General features: G+C 41.9%; 1 long non-coding RNA gene across 1 annotated transcript in view; it reads right to left on the bottom strand.

Moving 5' to 3' along the window:
- Positions 1 to 270: 270 nt before the first annotated feature.
- Positions 271 to 9994, bottom strand: part of LOC140634764 (uncharacterized) — a 31080-nt gene continuing 21356 nt past the window's right edge. Inside the window, exon 3 of the long non-coding RNA XR_012032146.1 lies at positions 271 to 338. This is a non-coding gene — a long non-coding RNA (uncharacterized lncRNA). The remainder of the gene's footprint in view (positions 339 to 9994) is intronic.

Below are 9994 nucleotides of genomic sequence, written 5' to 3'. Positions count from 1 at the left end.
ACAACTGGGGAGCACCTGAATGGCTCAGTGGTTGAGCATCTGCCTTCTGCTCAGTGTGGGATCCCAGGGTCCTGGGATCGAGTCCCTCATGGGGAGACTCCCTATGGGGAGCTCTCCCTCTGCCTGTGTCTCTGCCTCTCTCTCATGAATAAATCAATAACATCTTCAAAAAATTAAAAATATAAAATCTGACAACTAGGACTGTAGAATATTCATGTTTGCTGTACAAAGGGATTTCTGACCCACCATTAAGTAGGGGAATGAACCTACCTCATCGTCTGTTCCTTTATTCTTCATATACTTCCCGACTTGCTAAGCCCAAGCTTCTCTGGCAGGAGCTAAAGAGGAGAAGGAAGTGAATGAGGTGAAGCAGGAAGGGAAGGAGCAGAAGAGGGCAAAAGGTGAGAGCTTCTGAGGTCTTGGCAATGTTTTATTTCTTGACCTGGGGCTGGTTACTTGCTGTTTTATTTTAATAATGTATTAAGCAGTATAGTGAGGTTGTATGCACTTTTATCATCACCTGCTACATTTCACAATAAAAAAAAAAGTGAAGGAAAAAAAGAGAGACACACAAATATGAAAGACCCAGACAGGGACTTTTCAATCGAGTAGAAAGGATACTATATGAAGTTACCCTTGCTTATAATTCACAGGGAAATATGTTCAATGGCATAGTTTACATATTGATAACAATTATAAATAAATATAGATGATCATTAATACCATTATTTATCCATATTACATAATTGTATAGATAGAATTTAATTCTACATAAATAATTTCAGGTAAATATAAATTACTCTAGGAATTAAAAGGTCCATTAGGCAAGATCAGGGTTATCAGATAAGGCATCAAGACAAGGCAGTAGTTGAAATTGGCCTTGGAAGATGGGCTGGAGCTCCTAGGAGGTGGGCATTGATCAGGAAGGAAGGTCAGGAGCAAAAAATAGTCCAGGGAGAACCGCTTTAGTCAATGGAACGCAGGTAGTTTAAAGTATGGAGAACAACATATAGAGCTAGAAAAGTATTTTATTAATGGCTAAAGAAGAACCATAGGAGAAATGTGAGCAAAAAAACTATATATCCGAATCATATTTAGAAGAATTAAATTGACAGTAATCTACTGAGTGAATCTAAAGGAAGAGAACATGAGCCATGAAGGCCATTAAGCTGTGTAGATTATCCTTGGCCTTCAGAATACCAAAGCGCAGGGAGGGAGAGGTGGCTCTCTGAAGGCTCTGTGTCCCTACCAGCCCAGATCCCTTCCTCCTATAACATCCCCTCTGCCTCTCTTGAAGTTAATTCCTCACCAATCCTGTCATTTATCCCACTGGTGTATCTTTCCTAAATTTATTCTTTGAGTCCTATGAAAGTCTTTAATGTGGAAAACATGTATTCTTCCCCCCCTCCAAAAAATATACATAAATTGACAGAGGGAGGTTACAAATATAATCTGTCAATTTGAATAACACAATACCCAAATCTTACTGTTTTTCTTTCTGCTTCTGAGTTGAACTTTCTCTATCCCCTTGCCTCTGTCCACACAGCTTCTGTGGACAGGAAGTTGCTTCTGAGTGTGTGCGGGGGACTGTGTGCATGCACACCTGATGCCTACCTATAGCTCTTTCTGAGTTCTTGGTGCTACTTTCTAAAAGTTTGGTTTGGTCCTACAGGAGTTCTCAGTAGTTCAAAACTGTTGGCCACCTTATTTTCACAGCCATTACTCAGGTAGCTGTTAACATGATAAGAAACAGCTGTAATGCCCCTAACTTGTCTGCCAGAAGTTCCTCTTCCTTAGGCCCCATCGGGATGTGTCAGAAACATGAACAATACTTAAAGGTCTCTCTGGTGTCTTTATTCTTGTTAATTATAGATGAACTGGCATATTTGAAAGTGAATCACAGGAGATGAAGGAATCACCTCCCCTATTCGTCTACCCACAGCACACGCCTCCAGAGGGCCCAGCACTGGTACATTTTCTAGATTGCACGTCTGTCTTGCTCTACTTGCAGTGGCAGAGCTGCTCCCTATCTCATTCTGAGGTCTGTGGTTTTAGAAGTTTGATGCCCTGCCTTCTGTTGCTCATTCCCTTCAGTTTCTGGTACCCTGCATTTATCAAATCAGGACAGTTTGAGGAAGGTCAAGGTTCAAAAGGACTCCATGCCAATAGGAAATAGACCTTCTCTCTCCCTTTACACAGGTTTGCTCACACCCCACAGCTGGGTCAGGTTTATGGCCGAGGGGAAGCTTATCACTGTCGGCTGGCTGGGTGACCGAGTGTCGATCTGCACATATAGCTGTCACCAGGTCCCACTGTGTTTCCCCTGTGACTCATTTATGGCAGGCGCTATAGCAACAGGTCTGGGATGTGCACATAACGAAGTTCCTCTCCAGACTGAGTTCAAAGCACCTCTTGCCCTTCGATGGATCAGAAGAAATTTTCTTTTTAAATATCTGCCAGCTGACTCAGGGCTGGCCAAAACAAGAAGGAATTTTCCAGCAGGACATATTGGATCTTGGGAGCTTCTTTCAGAACTTAGTGTGTTCAGGTGGGAAAGATTTCTTGTGAGTTAGAGGCTTGGATCATAGCTCAGATCTCCCAGGATGAGCTAAAACACTCTACGAAGTCGGACCAACTCAGCGGTTCATGATCCTAGTCCAGGTGGCCGTGTAGTCGCCATGAAGAAGTAACAAAAATTGGAAGTTGGTAGTAAAGTTTTCATTAAGCTAAATAATTTCATTAGAAGTGTTGTCATCATTCAAGGCCTCGTTCAACTATTAGCTTCACTCAGAGACCTGTTCTGATACTCTAAATGTATCTCGGTGGCTCTTTTAATTCCTATGGTACTTAATATTGATCTAATCCAATGATGTTTTAAAAAGCCCTTTCTTTTGTAAAATAATAATGACAGATTTTTGAGCCCACACATGGCTTTAAGAAAAGATGAGTGGGCTGATCTAGAGTATGACTTTTTTTTTTTTTTAGTCCAGTCACCTTTTCTTAAACCCATCTATGAAATCCAGATGTATGGTAACTGTTGGGCCAGATAAATTCTAAGGATCATTCCAGGCCAACAGCTTTTAAAGTCTGAGTGAGTATATATGCTTGTTCCCTCACGTTATTTCCACAAAATCCCAGTGAAGTAGCTGGTACAGACTTGGTCCATGTACATCCATTCCTTCATCCCACCAATATAAATACCTACTGTGTGCTAAGGGTTAGTTCCTACCTTCAGGGGGGGTTTATGGCCCATGGTCCAGGGGGCATGGGGTTTATGCAAACATATATTAAAAATATATGTATGTTCAAATATACACATACATGTATATGACACCTGGTCATCAGAGAACCCTGCAATTTTTTTTTGCTTTTTTTATTGCTTTTTTTTTTATGGATGTGTGTGTGTGATTGATTCTTTTTTTCCTTAAGATTTTATCTTTTTAAGTCAAGTTTACACCCAACAAGGGGGCTTGAACTCACAACCCCAAGATCAAGAGTTACACACTCTACCTCCTGAGACAGCCAGGCTCCCCCTGTCCCTTGTATTCCCATACCCACTTTCATTCCCTTCTCCTCCCTATAAAGTCCTAAAGTCTACCCTTTCATTTGAATATGTTCTTACAAAATAGATATTTTGCTGGTTTGTGTGATTATGTTTTTAATTTTGCAAATGACTTGGATACTTATCATATTCTGTTTACCCCCTTTTATCCCCACTGCTCGGATCCACCCGTGTCACTGGCACACATCCAACTATGATGGGATTTATTCTATCTATTTGCTGGTCTTAGGGTTTGTGTTCTAACATTTGTTTAAGACCTTTCCCGCACTTAATAATAGAGATAGTCTCCTAAATTTTCTACTATAAACTTATAATTTAATCTTTCTCATTTAGGAAGTTAATTTACGGAGTGACCTTATTGGAAATCCTGCTTTATTTTCCTTTATTCAGTGAGGCAGTTTTCCTGATACTGTCCACTCTCAATTTGTTGCGCCTCCTTTATTACATAATAAGTGCCTACATGCACACATGTGTGGCTCTGATGTAGGTATTTTTAGAGAGACTTTCCCAAGGTCACTCAGTCTAAAGGCAGCTTAACTGAGATTAGATGCTCTGGAGCCCATTTAACCACATTATTCACCTAAGATGAATAAGCTCACTCAGAAGTCACAGGATGTTAAAGCTGGAAAGGGACCTAGAGATTCTAGGCCAACTCTTTCATGTACTGTCAGATAACTTAGACCCAAACAGGTTGAGTGGCTTGCCCGAGGCAGAGCAACAAGGCCAGAGTTCAAATGCATTTCAAGGCTACTGCTCCTTTCCCTGCACTTAGAACCTTCCCGAAGCCACCTGAGGGTCTGGACACAGAACCCCCTAAACAAACTAGCATCCCACCTGTGTTTGGTATTCACATTAAAACATATGTTCAACCTAACCTATTCAGTACTTTTGCAGCACAGCAGAGAAACAGCGAGTAAGGATAAGATATTTTTCTGCATAGTCTAAAATTGGTGTTACAAGATTCATTTTATTTATTAGAGTGGACCTCAGATCCATAGTCAGTACCTCTTAGCCTTTACATGATGCACATGTTGACCAAACCCAGTCTGAGAACCTGATTATGAGAAGATAGCAGATCACAAACAATAAATTAGAGGAAAGCAGAGGAGGGAATTAAAGACACCAAGAGGAAAAGAAGTTAGAAAGATTACAAAAAGCTGGAGCAGAATTCAAATAGCACAACACCAAGGCATCATGGTGTGTACATAAACACTCTTCCAAAGCTTGTTGGAATCATGGCCAAATAAATAGCACTCAAGATAAATACCTCAGTTCCCAAGAACAGGTTAAATTATATTGGCTATATTCTGTCCTGAATGCAAAAAAAAAAAATCTAATATATTTCATCAATTATTTTCGTCCAAAGTGCTAAAAGCCATCATCAAAACTGAGGGCCTATTTACACGCATATATTTTCTTTGTCAACTGAGAGGACCTAAATGCAACGGCACTCCAGGAGCCACGAGAGCACCCAGACCTTTGTGTCTAGTGCCGTTCTCCATTAAAAGGAACCCAGGATCCTTGGGGAAGAGGCTGATTTGAGGACTCAGGCAGGGGATAGACAAGATGAGCCTGGAGTACCTTGCAGTGCCAGAAAGAAGAAAGAGCTCAAACACAAGCAAACCAAAAAACCCACAGTGGTATGGAAGTATGTCAAAGGGACACACACGCCAGCTAAAACTGCTCCCAATGGCCAAAGCTGGAACAATTTCAGCAAGAAAATAAACAAAATAGTACTGGGTTATGACACAAAGTATAAAATAAATATCCATGAGTCATGCTGATGTAAATAAATACTTGACCTCAGCTAAACAATCAAGGTCAACATCATGAGTGATAAATTATGTTGATTTATACCCTTGATATGATGTGATGAAAATGTACTTTACCTCTCTGATCTACTTTCCAAAACCCACAACCTCAGTCTCATCATAAGAAAATCATCAGATAAATCCGAATAAAAAAATAATTTGCAAAATACCAGTACTCCTCAAAATTGTTAAAGGTAGTAAAAAACAAGGGACGTCTGAGGAATTGTCACAATCAAGGAGAGCCTAAGGAGACATGACAGTTAATCATAATGTGGTGTCTTAGACAGGAGTCTTGGAACAGAAAAAAGACATTAGGTAAAAATTAGGAGAGTCTGAATAAACTATGAACTTTAGTCCATACCAATGTATCAGTATTGGTTCATTAATTGTGATAAATATACCATACTAATGTAAGATATTAATAACAGGGTATGGGATTTATGGACACTCTCTATAAGAACTTTGTAGTAAATCTAAAACTATTTTAAGAAATAAGATTGATTTTTTAAAAAGACAAAACAGACAAACCAACAAAAAATCCAAGGGGCCTATATAGCCAAACCCTCATGCATCTAGGAAACTTGGGTCTTTATTAGAAGTAAGAATTTCAGGGTTCTGTAATTAAGCTTGTGTCACATACAACTGAAATGAAATGTTTCAAAGGTTGCTATAAATGGGATAATTTGTACTTTTGGGTAACAAACCACCATAATTATGTGTTAAGTGACCAAACTCAACCTTGAACTCCTAGAGAGCTGAGACCTACAGTGGTCCAACTCACCGGGGTTTTCCAGCACCTAGGACAGTAACTAGCACATGTTTGTCTATCTATTTGAAGGCTAGACTTAAAAAAAAAAAAAAAGAAGAAGAAGAATGAAGACATTCAAGATGATAGTCTAATGTGGCCAATATTGTTTCTTCAAGGTGAAAAATAATTCAGAGATATAGAAGATAAGCAAGTAAAACAATCATTCAAAGATTCAGAATGACCCACTTCCCACCCTTGAGGAAGGCTACTATCAAAAACCAGAAAATAACAAGTGTTGGTGAGGATGTGGGGAAATTGGAACGTTTGTTCACTGCTGGTAGGAATGTAAAATGGTGCAGCTGCTGTAGACAACAGTTTGGTGGTTCATCAAAAAATTAAAAATAGAATTGCCCCATGATCCAGCAATTCCACTGCTAGGTATACACCCAAAAGAATTTAAATAGGGACTCAAACAGATATTTGTATACCCATGTTCATAGCAGCATTATTCATTATGGTCAAAAGCAGAAGAAACCCAAGTGTCCACTGACAGATGAATAGATGAACAAAATGTGGTGTGTGAATATTATAATATACATTTTAATGTATGTATATATAAAACAATGTAATACATTCACACAGACACTGAGATATTATTCAGCCTTAAAAAAAAAGGAAATTCTGACACCTGCTACAACCTAGGTAAATCTTGAAGACATTATGCTAGGTGAAATAAGCTAGTCACAGAAAGATATGACTCCACTGGATGATTTTACTGTATGATCCCACTTAAATGAGCCACCTAGAGTAGTCAAATTCATAGAACTGGAAGTGAAATGGTGGTTACTAGGGGCTGTGGGAGTTATTGTTTAATCGATACAAAGTTTCCACTTTGGAAGAGAAGCAATTTCTGGAGATGGGTGGTGGTGATGGTTGCATAACAGGGTGACTATACTTAATGAACTGTACAGTTCAAGTGGTAAATTTTATGGCGTGTGTATTTTACCACAATTTTTAAAAATAAAAGAAATACAAGGTTTAAAGAAAAAAAAAAAAAAGATTCGGAGTGAGGTGGAAGCAAAGTTGCCCAGATCTCATTAACCTGAAAGTTTGGCAGGAGATCAAGAGAGAAGTCTAGAAATCTGTGAGCCATTTCACAGAGCTTTTACAAAACTGCCTAAGAACAGATGGTGAATATTTTCATAGATGCTTCTTTAACCATGTTCTAGACATTTCTACTTTCACTGTCATCAAAACTATTTAATTGAAGGGGCGCCTGGGTGGCTTAGTCAGTTGAGCATCCACCTCTTGGTGTTGGCTCAGGTCATGATCTCAGGGTCTGGGATCAAGCCCCGTGTTGGGCTTCGTGCTTAGCGTAGAGCCTGCCTATGCTTCTTCCTCTGTCCCTCCTGCTCCACTCATGTGCCCCTTCACTCACTTTTTCTCTCTCTTCTCTAAAATAACAAATCATTTTCTAAAACTATTTAATTATAGCAATAACCTAAGTGTTTAGTGCTTCTTCACATACAAAGAAAGCATCCTCACACCCATTTTTCACTTGGTTTCAGAACTTGGCAGGTAGGCAGGCAGAAAACAGCGCCTGATGCCACAGATGTGCCCACTTCTCTAACATTGACTCTTCTTTGTGTGCAAAGTGCCCCACAGCCCAAAGGGCCATGGACACAGAATGGGAAGGCTAGAGCCCATTGCCCGGGTTCAAATCTTGACCATCCGCTTCCCAACAGCATGCCTTAGGGCATATTAATTTAATTCTCCATGCCTCAGCTCTCCTATCCGTAAAATGGCTTGTTTGAGCTTGAAATGAGTTCACGTAACCCATTTAAAGCAGCGTCTGGCATGTCGTGGATCCTCAATGAACGTTAGCTGAGTTATCGTTGCTGTGGATTCAGAGAGACGCACAACATGGACATGATAATGAGTCAGGCTGGATAAGGGAGCAGAGAGGAAGGGGGGCGGAATTCTGTCTGGGAAGATCAGGGAACATTTCACAGAGAAGAAGACATGTGAGCTTTGAGTACAGAAAAAGGAGAATGAGAAAATGAGCCTTAAATAAAATGAAGTAGCTATAGGCCCGTCCCGACTGATTACAACACCCCAGACCCATAAAATACCTCCTGGTGTTCACAGCATTACCACAGCCACCTTTCTGCTGTGCCACAGACAAACTCAGGCCCGTGGGTCACGTCCATCCTCCTTCTAGGGATGAAGATCTGTTGGCTCAGAGTGTAAACTGTCCGTCAAAGGTCTCCAGTGCGCTGTGGCTTAAACATGGTCAAGCCAGCATGAACCTAGTCTTTCACCTTCTAAGTCGAAAACCCATCCTTCGTGCCCCAGAGAAACTCAGGCCTTGTAACCCCCAAACTCCTCCTTCTCTCAGCTGGTCTTTCCCAAGCACTTGCCCGGTGCGCGGTTACAAGCATGTAGCTGCACGCAGATCCACGGTGGTGCTACCGTTCTAGCAGGGAAGACAGGAATTAAGCAGTAAACAAGTCAAATGAGTGAAGTCCCCAGCATGCTAAAAGATGAGAAGCACAGAGTGAAGAAAAAAGCCCAGAGGCGTGAGGGGAGGGGTGGAGCAGCTGGAAGCGTGAATCTGGAACCAGAGCAACAGGGTGAGATGATAAACGCTCCTGATGGCTCCAGTGAGCTCTGAAATCCGTACTCTAACCCACAGTCGTGTTGCCTTGCTATCGCCCTTCGCCAGCACTCGCGCCGGATGGGGCCCACCTCCACCTCCAGGAGAATGGACTCAGTGGGCAGCATCTCTTCCCACCTGGGGTCTGGAAGTGCAAAGTTGACCCAGATCGCATCCCAATATTTTGTCCTCCTCTTTCACCAAGAATCAGCTTTTCATCCCCCAAACCCTCACTCTCTTCATCTCTCACCTAAACCCATTCCTTCCTACCCTGAAAATCTTTAGGAAGAACAAAATGTGTGATGGTTTTCTTTTATCTGCCATGAGTAAGTCTTAGTGCACTCATGCTATGAAATGAGAAACTTTCATGTGTGTCCCTTTACTGGCGGTGGGGGTGGGGGGCTGTTTAGCCTGGACTTGGACCCAGTTAGGACGAGGAGGAGAAGTTCATGTCAGTTCCTAAGTAAGTGGCCAGTTTGGAGCTATTTCATATTCCAGGAAATTGCCTGGTTCGTTCTCTGTCTTAACCCCAATGCAAAGCCTTCTTCTTTTATACCAGGACATGGGTTGCCATAGCCAGGCTGAGAGATATGAAAGAGGATTCCTGAAATCAGAGGGGATTGCTCAATGAAGGTGCTCACCCAGGCCCTCAGAGGGGCATGAGGAGAGGAAACCCCCAGCCAACCAACCAGCCATCTGCCCCAGCGGGGTCCTTCTCCCCCTCACTTCTACCTACTGCCTCCGGAAACAAGAAGTGGTCATGTTGGGAAGTCACTACCTGTCCAACAAATGGGTGCAGCCACCCAGACAGAGAAGGGCCCAGCACAGGCCCCAGCCCCCCCCCCCCGTCTCGGCCGACCCCAAGTACAGCGGAGCCCCCAAATGGGAGCACAGCTGCACACGAAAGCCCAAGGCAAATCCCTAAATCACCACCTCCCAGACTTTCAACCTCAATAAAACCTACTTCCTGACAGATCACAAAGGAAGCCCAGCATTTCAGGGTGGAACAGGCTTTTCTTTGGCAAATCTGCTTTCATTTCTGGCAGTCTTTGATTTGAGCTGAATAAGCAATGCCACCCTGGCTGGGGTTGGCATTTTAAACGACTTTGGTAGGGTGCAAGATACCACCTCTGCCCAAGTCAGATAACACAACCAGCAGCGACATTTTAAACCCCTACTCGGCAGTCCAGTTTCTTAGAACTGTTCTATGGAAGTGA

The sequence above is a fragment of the Canis lupus genome, chromosome 6 (assembly GCF_048164855.1).
Source record: "Canis lupus baileyi chromosome 6, mCanLup2.hap1, whole genome shotgun sequence".
Lineage (NCBI taxonomy): Eukaryota > Metazoa > Chordata > Mammalia > Carnivora > Canidae > Canis > Canis lupus.
The sequence above is the reverse complement of the archived record's forward strand: the minus strand, read 5'-3'. Positions and strand labels throughout refer to the sequence as shown.